This window comes from Hemicordylus capensis, chromosome 5 (genome assembly GCF_027244095.1).
Source record: "Hemicordylus capensis ecotype Gifberg chromosome 5, rHemCap1.1.pri, whole genome shotgun sequence".
Taxonomy (NCBI): Eukaryota; Metazoa; Chordata; class Lepidosauria; order Squamata; family Cordylidae; genus Hemicordylus; species Hemicordylus capensis.
This window is the reverse complement of record NC_069661.1, coordinates 40,621,424-40,640,660: the sequence shown is the minus strand read 5'-3', so window position 1 is coordinate 40,640,660 and position 19,237 is coordinate 40,621,424. Positions and strand designations below refer to the sequence as shown.

The window sequence follows — 19,237 nt, the reverse complement described above, 5'->3', positions numbered from 1 at the left end:
AGGTATAGAAAAATACTTGGTCAAATGGGCAGAGCCAAATACCGATGCGATGCCTGAAATTTAAAAAAAAATACACACACATAGAAAGGTGGTCTTTATTAAGAGACATCTGGAAAAAGTCAGTAAAAGAAAGGAAGGTTGATTGAAGGTCAAGTCTAATGTCAGTTGAATTCAGTAGAACTAGTCTTGTATTTCTACACTACTGTTGTATGTGCCATCTTTCTGCATATAGTACACCCAGTATAAATCAGTAACACAACAAAAAACCAATTTCAAATAGTATCCATAAGATCAGCTGTAGATTAAAATAATATCAGAGAGACAAGAAGTTCCGAAAGTCCCACAAATGATATAGCTTTCATATTGAAAAGTAGGCAGTGTTGGGGGCAGGCAAACCTTTTCAGGAAGATCATTCCGCATTCTGGGCACCACCTCTGAAAAGGTCCTGTCTCTTGAGCCCACTCACCACACTTCAGACAGAGAAGGGCCTTAATGACAGATGAAGTTTCCAAGTTGTCTTCAAAGGCAGCCTCGTGTAAAGCATATTCAGCAATCCAACCTGGAGGTGACTAGAGCATGAATAATGGAGGCCAAGTCCAGCTTTCCAAGAAAGAGGCACAATTGGCATACCAATTGTAATTAGTACAAGATACCCCTAGCCCACTGCCTTTGCCTGGTCAACATAGGCTGATTAGTTTTAGAGTTGGAGGGACCTTATAGGTCTTCTGGTCCAACCCTCATCTCAGTGGAGGAATCTGCTACAGCAACCCTAACAGTTGGCTGTCCAGTCTCCATCTGAAACCCATAGTTAAGGACAGCCCACCACTGTGCAGGGAAGACTGTTCCATAGTCAAACAGCTCTGACAGCCAGGAAATTTCTCCTAAATATACAGCCTGAATCTGCTTCCTTATAATTTCAACTCATTGGCTCTAGTCCTACCCTCAGGAACAACAAAGAACAAGTCTTCTCCTTCCTCAGTGTGACAGACCTTCAGCTACAGTAATTATATATCACTTGAGCACTAGCGGCCAATGAGGGCAGCTCCAGGACAGCGCGAGGCCCCTTTAAAAGCAAATCAACAAGTGCTTTCCAACTTTATGGCAGCACCTGCAAGCTGCCTCAAGCAGCGGCGCTCTGCCTGGAATCCCGTGTGGGGCAGCAGCGTGGCCCTCGCTTCTGTGTTTGTGCTCGGAGCATCACCACCCCACATGGGATTCCGGGCAGAGTACCACTGCTTGGGGCAGCTTGCAGGTGCTGCCCTAATGCTGATAAGCACCTGCCGTTTTGTTTTTAAAAGTGCCTCTTGCCACCCCACTACCCCTCTCGCCTAGTTCACCTTAGTGTCCTCTTCTGCTGGCCAAACTTATCCAGCCCCTTTATCCATCCCTCGCACCTCAAGATTTGTTGTCCTCTTCTGAACTCATTTCAGTTTATCAGTGTCTTAAAATCCTGGTTGGATTTTAAGAATTGTTTTTGCCTTGAAAACAAAAGATATATATCCTTAAAAGTAGGTGGGTTTTCCCGCACTTTTTCTTGTTTTCTTCCCTTTCTTTTTCCTAGGTAGGTTGTATTTTATTTTATTTTTAAGTTTTGCTTAAGGGATTGCTTTTCTTTTCTTTCCCAGTTATATTCACATATATAATTGCTATCCTTGATTTTGTAATATGCACTGTTGCAATCTTATTGAAATAAAAAGGAAAAAAAGAGGGGGGACTCTGGAACTGGACACAGTAGTCCAAGTGAGGTTTGACCCATGCAGAACAGAATCAACATATTATTCCTCATGATCTGGACGTTGTCTCTGTTCAATGAGCCCAAGATTGCTTTAGCTATTTTAGCAGCTGCTTCATACTACTACTACTACTACTACTACTACTACTACTGATATTTATATACCGCTCTTCAACAAAATTCCCAAAGCGGTTTACATAGAAAAATAAAAAATACATTAATAAGACGGCTCCCTGTCCCTAAAGGGCTCACAATCTAAAATGAAACATAAGGCAGACACCAGGAACAGCCACTGGCAGGATGCTGTGCTGGGGTTGGATAGGGCTAGTTGCTCTCCACTGGCTAAATCTTAGAGAATCGCCACTTTAAAAGGTGGCTCTTTGCTCAATTAACAGGGTCATAGAGCCGGCTTTTACAATGTGGTCAACTAACTTGTGGTCCAACTTGTGGTCCACTAACGAATCTGGATCCTTTTCAGTGTGGTGCCGCCAAGCCAGAGCTCTTCCATCCTAAACTTCTGCATTTGATTTTCCTCATGTAAATGTTTGAGTTTATATTTTTCTCTGTTGAATGTAATCTTGTTGGCCCAATGTTTGAGCCTGTCAAGATGTCTTCTAAGACCCCCACCCCCACCCCGGCCACCTGCTGACACTATATTTTTGTGTCATCTGCAGATATGATAAGCTTCCCCTCTAGTCCCTCTTCCAAGATGAACAGCACATGGGCCAGTACAGAGCTCACAAAACGTCCAGCAGAAAAATGTGGCTCCGTATCCAGTAATAGCATCAGATCTAGGAATACCCCGGAGCTGTAGACCTGCTGCTTTGAGGGGAGTCAAATCCATCCAGAACAGGTTGTACACCTCTACTAAGATAATCAGATCTCTTAACTAACAGTATCTGTAGCATGACTCAGACATTATGCTGTACAAGTGTATAGATGACTGTGCACTCGTACATATGTTGGTGTGGATCAATGTTCCCTCTAAAGCGTGCACATGTACTTGTGCTCATGCAATTTTTGATGTCTGCTCAGTTAATTTTAGATTCCACTCAGGTTGACTCAGGAAGGCCCCACTCTGAATACACGTGCACACATACTGCCTTGATACTGCCACCCAGAACAAAACTAATTCCGCACACAGATTAAAAAATTAGAGAGAACCCTGGTGTGAATGACTGTACCTGTGTTCATTTAAAAAGTGAACCTGGATACAGGCCCTTCAAATACATGCCATAGATAGGAAGTGTATTTCTGTACCTGCATTCAACATAACATGTGAATACCTGTACCATTGTACAGATCCATACCTGTGCACACTATACACTTGTACGAGTGTTTAATATAATGTGTGAATGGGCCTCATGTTTTCCCTGCATTAAGTTCAGTGACATTCTCCACAGTCTTAGGAGGGTGGACGAGAGTTCCATCCTTGCAAGGAGCAGGTAAACTATCTGCCCTGCAGGTTTGCCTTGCAGAGAAGCTTACAAAGAGGGGAAGGGGGACATGATTTTCAGTTCTCTCCCCTCTCTGCAAAAGCCTTGTTTGTTTGTAGAAACATGTCCCTGAGGGCTGTGCAGCCTGGGGCTTTTGCAGGGAGGGGAGAGAAGCAAAATCACATCCCCATTCTTGTTCCTGTGTGCTACTCTGCAAGGTAAGCCTTCAGGGCAGATAGTTTACCTGCTCCTAAGGCTGTGTAGAATGTCAGCCAGTTTTCATTTTGCCTTGCAAACTTTCTCCCGTTTCAGTATTTCTGGGATCTCCAGCTGTTGTTTTCTGTCTTTTCTCCTGCTCTGGAAAACGTAGCTTGGAAAAAATGGAATTGCCTTTTCATCCAGAGAGATTTGGATTGAGTCTAGTGAGAGCGGCTGCCAGTTGCTATATTGGCTAGGTTGTTTGCTGCAAGCTGTCACTACGGCCTATGGTATTGGCTAGCCTAAGGTGACCTAAGATTGGTTGATATGCCTGAATTTGGGACCTTTAAGGCCAGCAGTGGTTCATATTTCCCTTTAACTTTAAAGTTCAGCAACTGCTAAAATATAAATCCTAAAGTTTCCCAAACTGTTCATAGTTCATGACAAAGAGTCTGAAAGGGCTTTCTAAATCACCCTTTCTGTAACTGTTCTTAGCCTGCAATGAAAAAGAGACCTCAAACCATTCATTTTTCTTTGACATTATTTGAGTGTGATCCCATGTGAAGGTATAATGGTAGGTGAAGGATAGACTAATGAAAAGTACATTTTCTGGAAGTGTTGTTGCAAAATATGAATATGTGTTATAAATGCATGTTTTATGTTTTATAATGTGTTGTTATAAGTCACTCAATAATGATCTAAATTTGATTTTCAGGCCCTTCTATAACTGCATTCACTTCTATGGGTTGGGTGAAAAAATGCTTCCTTTGGAATAATTTGTGAACATATTATAAGCAAATGAGAACACACAATAAAATGCTGCAGTGTATCTCAATTCCCTGACAGGTATGCTCCAGGTAGCTTGAAACAGGAGCCTTTTAATAAGCTTTGGGGCTCATGGCTGTTGGGGGGTGGTGGTTTCAGGAGGAGAGTGTTGGAATGCTACATATTCAGTTATAGAAATTACATACTATCGTTTGTATCTGAATCGGCCAATGAGCCTTCAGAGAGAGTCAGCATAGTGTAGTGGTTAGAGTGTTGGACTAGGACAGGGAAAACCCAAGTTTGAATCCCCACTTAACCATGAAACTCACTGGGTTGCTTTGGCCCAGTCATGTATCTCTCAGCCTAACCTACTTCACAGGGTTGTTGTGAGGATAAAAATAACCATGTACACTGCTCTGAGCTCCTCAGAGGAAGAGTGAGATATAAGTGTAAAAATAAATTAAACATAAATAAAAGCGTTCTGACTAATACTTAACTAATAATCCTAACCCCAACCTAGATACTATCAAAGTGTACACTAACCCAGCATAGTTAAAGATTGGAAGCTAGTTGAACTGTAACTCAGTTATATCTCTTAATATAGAAGAGCCAAACTGCATTTGTAGGTTCTGGCACTTGTTGATTCTCTGGGTATTTGAGTGTGGATTTAGCCCTAATGGTACAGCTGGAGCAATTAGACATCCATCTAATTAAACTTATCTAGTGGCCACCTGGGGTGCTAGGGCAAGGATGGGAATAAGGGCCCTCCAAAAGACCTCAGGGAAATCACAAATACATCATTCCTTCCCACCCTGCTTAAACCATCCCTTGCTGCACTCTATTATGCTTAGTGTTAAATGCTATGGGACTGGCTGCCATTTGCATTGTTACATAGCGTGGGGCCAGGGTTCTGGAGTGTCTGTGTCAGATGTCTGTGGCCTTATCAGGTTTCCTCTCCTCCCCGGTGAAAGATGTAATATCTTCTTTTACTTTACTTTAAAGTCTTCTTTTAATCATTGATCAAATGTACTTACCTTCAGGTCATCATTAGTCTGGGTAAATACAGACTGTTAAGTAACTATACTATTTTGCTGCTCAAATGAGAATTTTGTTTTTCTAAACATATAATATTTAACAAAATGTGTAGCATGACTTAAATTTTGAGACTTGTCACCTAATGACTGACAATAGTAAATTATACTCTACTGCTTACTAATTTTCTTTTTACTTATTATTGTGATGTAAAAAGTAGTACCCTCATCTGAACAGGCATGAATTCACATTAACCTGGCTTTTGGGTTGTTTGTTATGCTGTATCTCACAAGTGAATTAAAAAAGAAATTCATCTTCCCACTCACGACATATTTCTTCTCTTGAACAAGGACCTTTTCACTTTGGGGGAAAAAGGATGTGACATTCTGTTTTCCTGTATCATTGAATTCATAGTCTGAATCACCACCACGTGAGCAAATCCAAGCATAAGAAAATGACAAGTGGAAGCAAGGACATGCATAACAGCCTCCACGTACAGTCTGCTGCAATTGACCTCCATATTCTTGCTGTAACCATTACATATAGCACCAATCATCCCATTGTGCAGGTAACTGGTGCAGAGAATTCCCAGGCAGGGATGGAGTGAGTACTTGAATCAGGGATAGGTGTGTTCAAAATGCAGCATGGAATCAGGGAAAGGCATGTTCAAGATGCACAACTGAAATCAAAGTTGTGAATAATTTATTGACAATCCAGGCCCATGTTAGTCGGGATTGGACCTTGAAATGGGTTGTAAATTGAAAACTACAATTTTCTTCATCTCATTTGAGCCCACACTCACAAATGTCATTCCAACTTCTTCAGGCTAGTGGGCAGGCCTGTCAACTAGTCCCTTCCACCTCCAACTGTCTCCAAACTTGCTGTTTGTCATAAACAGCCCAGAGAGATGACCTTGGAGCGGTAAGCAAATATACTAAATGAATAAAGGTGAGGGGCTCTCCCTCCTCCTCCTCCTCTTCTTCCTCTTTCTCTCTCGCTCACTCTGCATGGAAGGCATTGGTGGAAGAGGGAAGGTGGGCAAAAACCATCTCAGGTTTGCAAGCATTACTTGCAAGTGCTTACCAAGGTTGAGGTTTTGAGGGTATTGGCAAGGAATGCTCTCAAAACTCAGATGGGTTTTTCAGGGCACGCAGGGTGGTTTTATTCCATCTCTGCTCCCATGTCAGCAATACTGCTTCCAAAATGTCACTCATGCTGGCATGGAAACTCTGTGCCAAAAGCCAGAAGGATGTGATGGCTGACAGCACTACATGTTCTCGCTGCAGAGGGTGTAATTAATCACACAGGGGCCATTCAACTTTTTTTTTTCATGTGATGTATTCCAGCTCTAATAGAAAAGCTCACAAGATAAATGAGAAGCCTTAATGATCAAGCACACATAAGTCAAGTCTAAATGTTTAGCACAAAGGGTGCATGCTCAAGATTACAATACAGGGATCTCTTAACACGTTTGATTCACCTTGATGTACCCACAGCTAGGTGCTCTTTCACCGGAATGAGAAGAGCATTGCACAGCTATCCCACCTGCCTCTGCCTCCCGTGTCTTAAAAGGGCTAGGAAAGGATGCCTGATAAACTCTGCATTTTTACCTTTAATGGAGAAAAGTGCTAATTGTGAGACTTTAATATGGACACAGCACTTTTGTAAATAGTCCAGAGTCATCCTCAAGCACATACTTCAGTACTGTTGGGGGAGGGGGATCAGTGGCAAATATCCAGACTAACATTGAGATTTTCTAAACAACAGTAAAACATGCTAGGAACAGAGCTTGTGAAGAAATTTAAGGTGGGCACTGGGCACTTATGGAGAATCCAGACAGTCCTCAGAGTCCTGCAGATTGCCACTGTCTTTTTTGCTGGGATCTGACGTGGTGGTCACACGGGAAAGAAGCTGCTGGCATGATTTATACTGCACCACCAGCTTCTGTGGCATGGCGTTCTGGCTCTTGCTTTCCATGATTAGCCCACCACATCATTTTTCTACGTGTACTGCCTAATTTATGTAATATTGATAGTGAGAAAGATGCTCTAGAAAATTGAGTTAATCACAAAAAGCAAGAGCTGATCAGTAGGGGATGTAGAGTAAATCACACCAGGAGCCTTCTTCCCATGTGACCACTCCATAAGATCCCAGAAAAAAAGACACAGTAGCAATCTACAGTTCTGTTTAGATGCTCTACAAATACTCATCTTAAATTTCTTCATAAACTCTATATGTTTTACTGCTGTCTAGAACACTTGGTTGTGTTCCTGGAAGAACATGTTTCATTGCACAAGGTGGAAGGGCTATTTTCAATGATCCTCCCTTCCCTCCACTGCCATCCTTCTCTCCCCAAAAGATGCCCCTCTTCTGTGAGGGCAACGTTAGTCTGGATGTTGGCCAGCGTGAACCATACATGAATGGCATCACAGCAATTCCTGCGATGGCAGCAGCTGGAACAGATGCTGCTACAATGACAGAATGGCTGTTGGCTTCCTCAGTGCACAGCCAAGTTCTCCATATGATTAAGGGAACAGGCATATTGTTGGGAGCTACATCATTTCTGCTTTACTTTATAAAAAATAAATAAATTTTTATTTATATACCCCCCTGAGCTGTTTGGATGGGGTGGTATATAAATGTAATTAATAAATAAAAATTGTAGGAGAACAGAGAACTGGCCTGAAACTTCTTGCCCTCTCTGTTTTCTCCAGTATTTTTCTCACCATTAATATTACATAAATTTAGCAGTACATGTAGGATATTTAACAGTACATTTACTGCTGTAGAATATTCTGGATGACTGTTTAAGGATGGCCATGTGCATCAGCATCCGGTGGCTCACCTTTATCACGGCCAAGTTTCTGCATATTACATACTACAAGGTCATTCACATGACCCAAATCCTTGGTGGCTAGGGAGGGTTGTGGGGGAAAGGCAGTAATATGCCTACCTTCCCCTACATGATCTCAGCAATCCTTGTGCTGCGCCACTCTGCTGTGCACACGATTGCTGCTGCAGTGAGCGGCACAGCGTAGTGGAGGTTGGGGAAACGCAGCCCGCCCTCCAGAAATCCCACAATGCACTGTGCAAGAAGCATGGTTTCCTGGCAAGCCGGGTGCTCTAGGCTCCTGGCTCTGGGTCTGCTGGGATGCAGGCAGCCTGAGCAGACACATGACTAGGATCTCAGGTAGATCCAGGTAATGGGGGGGGGATCCTGGGCTACCTGGCAATGCTCCACATGAGCAGCCCTACCCAGGTAAGGCTGCTCATGTGAACAGCCTCTACGTGTTACAAACATGTCATTGACCCAGGTGTGCTGAATTTTTTTTAATTAATTAGAAGCTTTAGGAAGAACAATCTCTGACAGGAGTAGAGGAGGGCTTTACCTCTTTGTCCTGGCTGGGTTCCCATTCTTGATCAAGGGGGGCCACAGTTGCTACTTGCACTGGGAGGCCCCATTTGGCACCAATGGCCGCTTCCTTCCTGGGGCAAATAGCACTTGAGGGGGCCCCAATCTGAACTGGGATGGGGCAAGTGATTAAAGCCCCTTCTTCATTCTGTGATCCCGATTTGGATTCCCTCAACCCTCCACTCCACAGTCAGGAAATCAGGGCCAATCTCATCTTTAATATAACATGTGTTTTGGCTCTCAATCACATTTTTCTGCTTTCCCAGTATCTGTGCAGGTGTTATTCCTGGCACGGTTAAAGTTGTTGATTATGAATAGCGTGAGCCTTCTATACTTTAAGTACCACAATTTTCTACATTGTTTTACAATACTGTTATCTGAACGTTCAGGAATAGTGTGGATTGAAAGTCCATATAAAATGCCAAAGTCAAGCTAGGAATGATTCACTTCTTGCCTTTGAGATTGCTCTTCCTGAAAGACACAGAACATGCGCTGCATCCTAATGTTACTTGGTCTCCAAATGCTGTGAGCCCTGCCAGAAGTCCTGGCTGATCTGGCTGCAGTTTCATGCTGTGTGGCTGTGCTCAGGATTGGTTCTGGGTTTCAGCTGACCTTAGCCTCTTCCTATCTGGGTGAAATCACTGCAAGGACTTACCTTGGTGGATGGGATAGAGAGAGAAACCAAAGATAGCCAACAGAGTGCTCTGCCACCATTGTATCAAGGCTATGGGCACAAATGTGATCTCAGAGATGGGCAATGGGTTCTTCTGAAGTCTTGGACACTCAACAGCTGCCCTAATGAGATGGTACACATTTTAATTCCACAATAACACATGTGCAGGTGAAAAGTACTATTGTTGCTGTAAAAGCCAACACACCTTTTTTTTTGTCATAGCGAGTTAAACCAAAAAAATATTCCTATTCATGTGGGAGCTTTTCTTGGAAACAAGATTAAGTTGCCTCAGAAGATTATGAAGTAATTTTTGGCATGCATCCATCCTTGGGCACCTGTTGTAATAGCACAATGGAAAGCCATCCTCCTTTTTTCTAGTGCCAAGAATGTAGTCAACATTTATTACTGAGAGTACAGAGGACTGGGTGGACACCATAATCTGTTGCATAAGCCTTTATTATTTCATGCAAAATGTTTTCATACCTTTTCACAGTTTGGAATGAAAGCTTACATGCAGAGTTCATTATTTTGCAAAATGAAACAAACTTCACAATATGTGAAGGGCAGGCCAGGATTAAAGAACTTGCTGGGCTCTGATCCGCAACATATTCTGTCTCTGATCCACCCATAAGCAGCAGCTGCTGATACGACAGTTTGTAACATTTATAAGTAAACCTGCCTATCCATTTAGATAATCATCAGGGGCCCTGCTCTGGGTTCTTCATCTTCAGAGGTCAGGCAGTTGGCAGGAGATAAAGTCTTCTTTGTAATAATCTCTAGAACATCCTCTCTAGAAATATCTAGTTAGCATCTACCTTTTTTATCATTTAGGTGCCAATGAAGACTATTTTATTTTCTCAGCATTTATTTTCCTCCCCACTCCATTACCCCAGACTTTCAAGAGTGTGAATGTGGCATAGTTGGGAAGTTGCTGTGGGTCCAGGGCCCTCAGAAATACTCACTGTTGATCTCTGAGATCACTTCTGTGCCCACAGCCCTCATGTGGTCAGGAACTATCTGTGTGAAAGCAGGAACCAGCATACTGTTACAATGTGTGGCAGCCATTTTTACACTTCTATCCCGCTCTACCTCCAAGGAGTTCAGACAGAGCAGTGTGCAGGGTTATTTTTATCCTCACAACAACCCTGAGAGGTAGGTTCATGGTTGAATGGGGATTTCATGGTTGAATGGGAATTCGAAGTCGGGTCTTCCTGGACCTAGTCCAACACTCTAAACACTACCTGAGTGAACCCCTCCCAGCCAGGCTGTTCATTCAATCCTTCCAGGAAAGGAAGGATAGAAAGCCTTTCTGTAGAGAAAGAGCTGTAGCACGCAAGGACAAGACAGTCGAGTAGAATTAGGAATATTAATAGTTTAAAGAAACAGATCTTATTTACACAGTGGCAACCGCAGAGCAGACTGCTTTCAATGCTTTTGCTGCTGGTTGTTTTGTTAGCCCCGCCTCCACTCTGGGACTGGAATAAAAGTAACTAAAGCAACATTCAAAATCTGGCATGGGTCAAGGAATGGATTAACCAAAAACACCACAGTGGGCTGAGCCTTTGCCTTAGTTTCAAAGTCTCTTTAGCCGTGGCCTGTTATTCTTCGGGACCCTGACCCCTGACTTTGGATCTGACCCTCAGCTTGTTTTCCACTTCTTATTTGACCCCGAATAGAATTAGGTGCATCTCTCTTTAAAAAATAAAATAAAACCCTCACCAATCTGATCCTTTCTAGGCTGTGTGTGTTTTGAAAAGCGGTGTGCCTAATTCTGCACATATGCACCCTTCAAGTTCTATGTTTTCAGGCATGTGTGCCAAAGAATACCAAAGGAAAGTGCAAATCAGTTGCATATGCAACCAGGAGGTATTTGCAGGATTGGACTAATTGGACAATTAATGTTGGATAGCACATGAAGAACTGCTTTATACTGAATCAGGCCATTGGTCCATCTAGCCCAGTATTGACTGCTCTTATTGGCAGTTGCTCTTGGACAATGATGTTTGTTTGTTTTATTATGCCGCCTGACTCCAAAATCTCTAGGCAGTTCACAAAAACAAACACAATCAAAACCAAACCAAACCAAGCCAAATATTAAATCAGCAATTAAAAAAATTAAAACATTCAGAGATTACTAAAAGCCTGGCTAAAAAATGTGTCTTAAGGGCTCTTTTGAAGTCTGGTAAAGATTTTAAACTACAAATTGGTCTCTGGGTCATCTTGGAGACATCATATTACTCCCGTATTGAAGGAGCTACACTGGCCACCGATATGTTTCTGGGCAAAATACAAGGTGTTAGTTATAACCTATAAGGCCCTAAACAGCTTGGGCCCTGGGTATTTAAGAGAACATCTTCTTCGTCATGAACCCCACCACCCATTGAGATCATCAGGAGAGGTCCGTCTGCAGTTGCCACCGGCTCGTCTGGTGTCTACTCAGGGACAGGCCTTCTCCACTGCTGCCCCGAGGCTTTGGAATGCACTCTCTAGTGAAATAAGAGCCTCCTCATCTCTGACAGCTTTTTAAAAGTCTTTAAAGACACATCTGTTCACCCAGGCTTTTTACTGATAGTGTTTTAATGGTCTTAATGCTGTTTTAAAATATTATTTTAAAATTTCAAAATTGTTGTAAGGTTTTAAACTTTTTGTTTTTGTTTTAACTAATGTTTTACTTTTTCTGTTTTTACTTTGTTGTAAACCACCCAGAGACAGAAGTTTTAGGTGGTATAAAAATATGTTAAATAAGTCACCGCCGTACGAGCCGGCGACATCCAGAGACAGACCTCTCTCAATGACCTTGATGTGCGGTGGGGATCATGCAGAAGAAGCCACTCTCCTAGGTAGCCCAGTCCTAAGCTGTTTAGGACTTTAAAAGTAATTACCAGCACTTTTTATTTTGTCTGGAAACCTACTGGCAATCAATGCAATTGCTTTAAAACTGGCATAATATGGTCTCTCTGAGACACCCCAAAAACTAATCTAGCTGCTACATTTTGAACCAACTGACATTTCTGAACTACATACAAAGTTAGCTCCACATAGAGCTCATTACAGTAGTCAAGCCTAAAGGTTACCAGAGAGTGTGCCACAGTTTTCTGAAATCATTATCTTCAGTCCTACTACTTGAGATCTTTTGTTTGGAGTTGCCAGGGATTTAAATGGGAATTTCTGCATGCAAAGCAAAATGCATACTTGTTTTTTTGGTACACACATATCGCCTCACTACGTAAGCTTCTTGCAGAATACAGGGGCCAATATCCTGACTAATGAAGTGGCAGCACTCCACTGCTTACATGATGAAATTTTCACTGATGTCCCCTCACCCAGAAGTGTTCCCTGCAGCCTGGAGTGCTCCCCGGGATGGGGGAGAACAGCGAAAATCCTAGACACACAAGTACATGCACTGCCTTGGTCTGGAAGGCAGCAGCAGTGCACATAAAGCACAATCACTTCAATAAAAGCACTAGTGCTTGGTTCAGATGTCAGTCACTATTCTAGATTTTAAAATGTAATGTTTAAAACATTTTAATTAAGCTACACGTTTCACCCATGAGAGGTTTCAGAAAAACATTCACATTCATGCATGGTAATTACTTGTATTCTGTCTGTATAAATTATGAACTTGTCACACAATTGGTTTCTTCATTATTTCAGCCAGAATGCCTCCAGAGACATTTAAATTCAAATTCAGGCATTTAGATTTCTATCCAGCCCTGTTTCTTATGTTTAGGGTAAAAACAACTTCCTAATACAGTAACTAACAAGATCAAATATGCTAAAAATACAGATTGAAAATATACAACTTAACCATTTCCCATGGCAGTCTTCGGCAACCAAAAGCATTCTAAATAAGGTCTTAAATAGTTTGAGGAAACTGCCTACATTCATTCTTGAGCAGATTAGGCCGCAGATTCCCAAGACTGCATCTGCTAAGAAAGCCCTTGTCAGCCTTCTGTCATTTGACAGAGACCAAAACACTGTCAAGAGATTGCTTTCAGCAGCAAAAGGAATATTGGGACCAAGCCATTTAAGGTTTAGTTTGGTAGATTGTGCTTGGGAGGCAAACAAAGCCAACACAGTCCTGTAAGCACTGTTGTTCCCGACAGTCCACCCATTTATTTGTTCCCATGAGGCAGGATCCTCTACATCAACTATAGACCCCAAGCACTTGCGGTAGTCCTCTGCAGATTTGCTCTCCTTCAGGTTATAATAGTTGATGATTGCTAGATCTCTGTCTAATTGACAGGTTTGGGGACAACTTTAGTGTTGTAGAATTGTGACTGAAGAGCATTCTGGCTTATCTTGAAAGCTACTTTATCTCTGTATTGAATAGGTATTGTAGTAGGGAATGGTGAAGTTTGGCAGGTCTACAGATAGGGTATCCCTTCTTCAGTCAGTCAGTCAGTCGTAATTTCAGTTTTTTATCAATATCAGAATATCTAAAAGAAATGAACATCTAAAACTTATTTATTTGTTAGTTCTCTGTGTAAACCTCCCTGAGTCATTTTTGGAAGGGCGGTATAGAAATTGAATAAATAAATAATAAAAAATAATAAATGTAAAATTTAAACATAGCCATATTAATAACATATCTGTGCACTGGATCTAATCGTTAACGAACAGAATGCATCAAATTTGTATTGCAGAACTAGAGAATTCCACAGCTGTGGGTGTGATAGACAGATTCACATCTGTTAACAAATATTTGACATTGAATTTGTCCGATCATCCTGGTAGGTCACCTAAGACCTATGTAAAAGACGCAGGAGCACATGTGCAACTGGGTCATTCTCCTCGGAGTTACAGGGGCAATATCTGTGCTCAACTGGAATTCTTCTAAATCTGACTGCCAGTAGTTCCGAGGGGAGGACATTCATACGGGCCCTCGAGAAGGCCCATCTGTGTTTAGGGAATGTGTGGAGGAATAGATAATCTGCTGGGTGAGTTCTCATCCCACCACTGAGCAGATGGAATGACCTAGATGTCTTTGACAGATCATTCTGAAACTCAGTATCCCAGATCCTTCGTTTAATAAGTTATTTGGCTCTGACCAATTCCACAGAGAGGATTGCCTCAGGTGAAAGACTGTAGGTACAGAGTTTCCTAACACAGTTCTCCCACCAGCTCGAGCAATGCCTATCCAATAATAACAACAAGGCCAGAGGGCATTGAGTTGATTCTTGCCCAGTGTATTAGTATTAGATACCAAGCTCCGGCCTCTTTTGAGATAACACCTGATTCCAGTCTCAGAGTGGCATTAGAAATACATTCGGGGGTCAGAAATAATGTTCTTAAGAACTGGCTTGGACCCACTCCAGTGGGGAGTAGTTAGCGTAGGGTCCCAGTAGTGCCCCATATAACATTTGAGCCATTAACTTTGCCTTGAATCAGTTGATGCTAGCTGGAATGAACATCCCTCCTAGCCACCTATGGAAGTTTAGAGTTGCTGACGCACTAATCTGTGCCTGAGCAGCAGCCAGGGGCAGAGTCACTATTGTGCAAACGGGTTCAAAGAACCCGGGCTGTCAATAGAAAGGGCTGCTGAAGCCCAAAGCAGGGCGTGGCTTGGGCTCTGGAAGAGCCTGAGCAAACTCCTCCACGCCCCTGGCTCTGGAGAGCCCCAAGCGATCTCTCCCGTGTCCTTTTCAGGCAGTGTTTGCTGCCTGACAGCCTTTATTTCTCTTTCTCTCCCTCCAGCGAGGGAGAGAAAGGGAAATAGAAATAATGGGAGAACTTGCTTGGGCTCTCCGGAGCTCAAGGCCACACCCCCTTTTCACGTGACATCACTGTATATAGAACTTGAAATATTCTAGTTTGTTCATATTTTGTTTTTTAAGTGTCCAAGCTTCCATTCCATAAAGCAAGACTGAATAGATGTAACACCTCGACATATAAATTTTCAATTCTATACTGAAATCCAGAGCAGATGTTTCATTTTTACAAAAGCCGCTCTTGCCATTTCAGTCCTGCTGTTTATTTTTTGTGTACAGTCATTGTATTCATTTAGCCATGTTCCCAAGTATTTATAATGTGAGATTTTTTCAATTTGGGTATTGTTGATTGTTAGGTTTGTTGCAATGTAAGGTCCTTTGCTAGTACTTAGTTTTTCTCAAATTCATTCTCGGTTCATATTCTCCACTTACTTCATATTCTCAACCCATAGTCTCCACTGACAGTGCATCCCTGTCCCTGAAGAAACCTAGTAAACTACTTGCCACAGAGTTTGAGAATGATTGAATTTTAAAGAATGTATCTAGTGTTGGTAACAATACCTCCTAATGACTGCCATCTCTCTGCCCCCCGCCGCCCCCACCACAATGCCCCAGTTACTGCATTGGTCCAAGGCATTGTAGGGAAAGCATAGTGGTTGCCAAGAGGCAACCCCTGAGCAAAGCTCTGACATTCCTTTCCAAAAAGCGGGGAGGAAGCCCAGTATTCTGCCATGCTACAAGGTCAGTCCCCCATGCCCTTACAAAAATGAATGGTGTAATAAAAATGGGAGGTATTACTCCGAAATGAATGTGATTTTAATGAATAGATGACAAAACAAATGAAGGCAAAAACAATTAAAACAAATGTAAAGGCAACCTTTGTTTTGTTTGATTGTTTTTGCTTTCTTTCATAGTTCTATTTTCCATGCTGTGTGCCTGTGAATGGTCATATTTGTCAGTCGTTGTGTGGCGTGATGACAGTTCTGTATTTTGCACAGAAGATGCATATCTGTTCAAAGAGCATACCTGCAAGCACACATGTTGCTAATTAAGGAAACAGAAGTTCCTTTGAAATACTTTAGCTATCCTATCACTCTTCTTATGAGACTTGCTATTCATGCAACTCTAGCACAACTACTTCATTATCAAGCATTTTCTTTCTCAGATTGCTTTGAATAGAAAGGAAGATCTGCTTTTATTCAGAGAAGATTTCAGGGGAAATAGATCTGTTTGTGACAGGTTCCATCCAACTTTCTCTTTTGTGTTCATATATGTGTGTGTTCCATGTGTTCTGATTTTAAAATAAGTTAAGAGAGTGTTGTATTCTATCAAGTTATTTTGTTGTTGTTGTTGTTGTTGTTTGGAAGTTTGTCCCAGTGGGGATGGGGTGGGATGGAGTAGAAAGAAAAAGAGAGGAAAAAGAGAAGGAGAAAAAATGGAGTTGTTTCTGAATAAACTCTTGGTTAAATCTATATAAGATCACTTTGTGTTTATTAGGGAAACAGCTATAAAACAGAGAGCTGATCGTGCAATCAGGTTGTTGTTGTTTTTTCCTGAAAATGAACAATATTAGTGGTAAAGCTGAGAACATTAGCTCCAGTTTCACAACTGTGCCAAACCTATAGCAAATAAAACAATAGCCACACACACATGTTTTCCAGCTGTTGTGCTGCTGTTACCACTTATGTTGTCACCATGATAGTAGAAGAAATAGGCTGTTGTCCAATGCTTCATGGGCCTCTGATGCACCCACAGAACTCTGAATTGAGCAGAGACCACAAATTCCTGTCCATATTTGAGTAATACTTGCTCATGCACTGTAGAACATCCCCCAGCAAAGCATTAATATGAACACTGCAGCAAAGTTCCATGTGCACATTGGAGGTCTCCTTGTTCACTGAGACTGCTGTATTGATGAAGCAGTGAGAGAGTTTCAAATATGTTCAATAGTAGTGCACAGACCAAATCATCCTGTTTAGCATATTGGTAAATGTTGGGGGGGGGGGGTTGTTGATTCCTTATGATTGCAAACGTAAATTTTTAATGTGTGATGGGAATAAATGCCAAAGCTCTGATATGAGTTTTAAAGAAACATTCATAATTTCTGAGCACATACTGATTTTCAAAGGTCCAAATTAAAGGGACAATCCAGTTCCCAGCTTTTCCCTCCAGGGTATTCCGTTGAGGGGGAGTGGAGTGGCTGTGGTCTATAAGAATAACATCTCTCTTACTAGGATCCCTGTCAAAGTATCTGATCATATTGAATGTGTGTACTTAAGGTGGGGGACCAGGGGTAGACTGGGACTTCAGTTGTACCAATCACCCCACTGCCCAACAGAGTCCCTAGCTGAGCTCACGGATTTGGTCTCAAGATTGGTGGAGTCTCCCAGGATTATGGTGGTGGGGAACAAGGGAACACAAGTCCTGGGTGGCTTATGCCAAGTGGTCTCAGGACGAATGCATGTTACTGGTCACATGCTTGATATGGTCTTTTACTCTACTCAGGGTAGTGTTCTATGGGTGGGGACTCTGGTGACTTCCCCATTGTCATGGATGGACCACCATCAAGTTAAGGTTGGACTCACAATCACAGTCCACCTCCACAGGGGTGAAGGGCCTATTAGGATGATCCACCCGAGAAGGTTATTGGATCCAATAGAATTCCAAGAAGCCTTGGAAGGATTTAGAATTGGCTCTGACAGTGAGTCTGTTGATGCCCTGGTGGAGAATTGGAACAGCAAACTTACCAGGGTAACTGGAACTACAGAAGCTGAAGTGGCAAGGTAGACAACTTGAGTACAAGTGGAGAAAGACTCAGCTCAAATCCAAAGGATTACAACATATAGCGCATTTGAAGACTTATGCTCAGGCAATTCATGCAGCAGAGAAGCAATTTTTTTAATGCCCATATTGCATCCACAAGCTCACGTCCAGCTGAGTTGTTTAAACTCAGAGTGCTAGTATATGCCTCGCCTCTGAATCAGAATTTGGAACTATCAATTATCCGCTGTGACATCTTAAATGAGGATTTGTGGATAAAATCTCTCTTATTCTTAGATTCAGACTCCAAAATTATTGCAGAGTCTAATGAGATGTCCAGCAACTCCTCTTATGTGGTTAGGCTGGATCAGTTTCAGTTTGTGACTCTTGATGATGTGGACAAGCTGCTTGGAACGGTGTGGCCTACCACCTGTTCTCTTGACCCTTGTCCGACATCGCTTATAAGTGTTTCTCTGACAAAGGATAGGATGCCTTCCTGTCTTAAGGAGGCAATCAATAGACTGCTTCTGAAGAAGCCTGCATTGGATCCCTCAGAGTTAAGCAACTATAGGCCTGTCTCCAACCTTCCATGGTTGAGCAAGGTACTTGAGAGGGTAGTGGCCCACTCAGTTCCAGATAGTCTTGGAGGAAACTGATTATCTAAACCCATTTCAAAGTGATTTTCGGGTGGGCTGTGAATGGAGACTGCCTTGGTCAGTCTGACGGATGATTTCCAACAGGGAACTGACAGAGGGAGTGTGACTGCTGATCCTTTTGGTCTCTTGGTGGCTTTCAATACCATAGTATCCTTCTGGACCATCTGAGAGGGTTGAGAGTGGGAGGCACTGCTTTGCAGTGGTTCGGCTCCTATCTCTCAGGCAGATTCCAGATGGTGTTGCTTGGAGACTATAGTTCTTCCAGGCAAAATACAAGGTGCTGGTTATAACCTATAAAGCCCTAAACCGCTTAGGCCCTGGGTATTTAAGAGTATGTCTTCTTCGTTATAAACCCCATCATCCATTGCCATAATCTGGAGAGGTTCATCTGCAGTTGCCACCAGTTTATCCGGTGGTTACAGAAGGACATACCATAACATACGTTCATGGAAAAAAGGGAATGGGGAAGACTAACATGGACAAACACAGGAGAACTGGAGGGATGAAGCGGGTTGCAAAGGCAAGCTGAGGCGGCGTGCCAGAGGGGAGGGAGGAGGGTGGAGGATTGGGGACACCAGGGATACAGCGGGAGGCATATTACCAAATCTAGTTGAAGGATTAGGACATGAGCGATGCTGGCGGTTGCTGGAGAGCGAGGCTTTGGCAATTAGACAGGCAGGCTCAGAGGCACTCTTACCTCTGGACTTCAGGGCCAAAGTCCAGGGCCTGCACACCCCCTGGGGGCCCCCAAATCCTCTTTAGTCTGTCCTGGGTGGTATGGTTTGTGCCATTAAGAACCTACATGTTAAAAAATGATGCTTAACTTGAAGCAGAAGGGCCTCCAAAGGCATATATAAATAAA

At 42.6% G+C, this 19,237-nt stretch overlaps 1 protein-coding gene across 2 annotated transcripts in view; it reads left to right on the top strand.

The window, feature by feature from the left end:
• The window catches only part of ARSJ (arylsulfatase family member J), a 93,158-nt gene that overhangs the window by 52,862 nt on the left and 21,059 nt on the right, over nucleotides 1-19,237 (top strand). Inside the window, exon 1 of one of the 2 annotated variants that reach the window (XM_053251839.1) lies at nucleotides 5,708-5,731. The exons of the other annotated variant lie outside the window; for it this stretch is intronic. The gene's annotated coding sequence lies outside the window, so the exon portion shown is untranslated. Of the gene's footprint in view, nucleotides 1-5,707; nucleotides 5,732-19,237 lie in introns of those variants that run through there. 2 annotated transcript variants of the gene reach the window in all.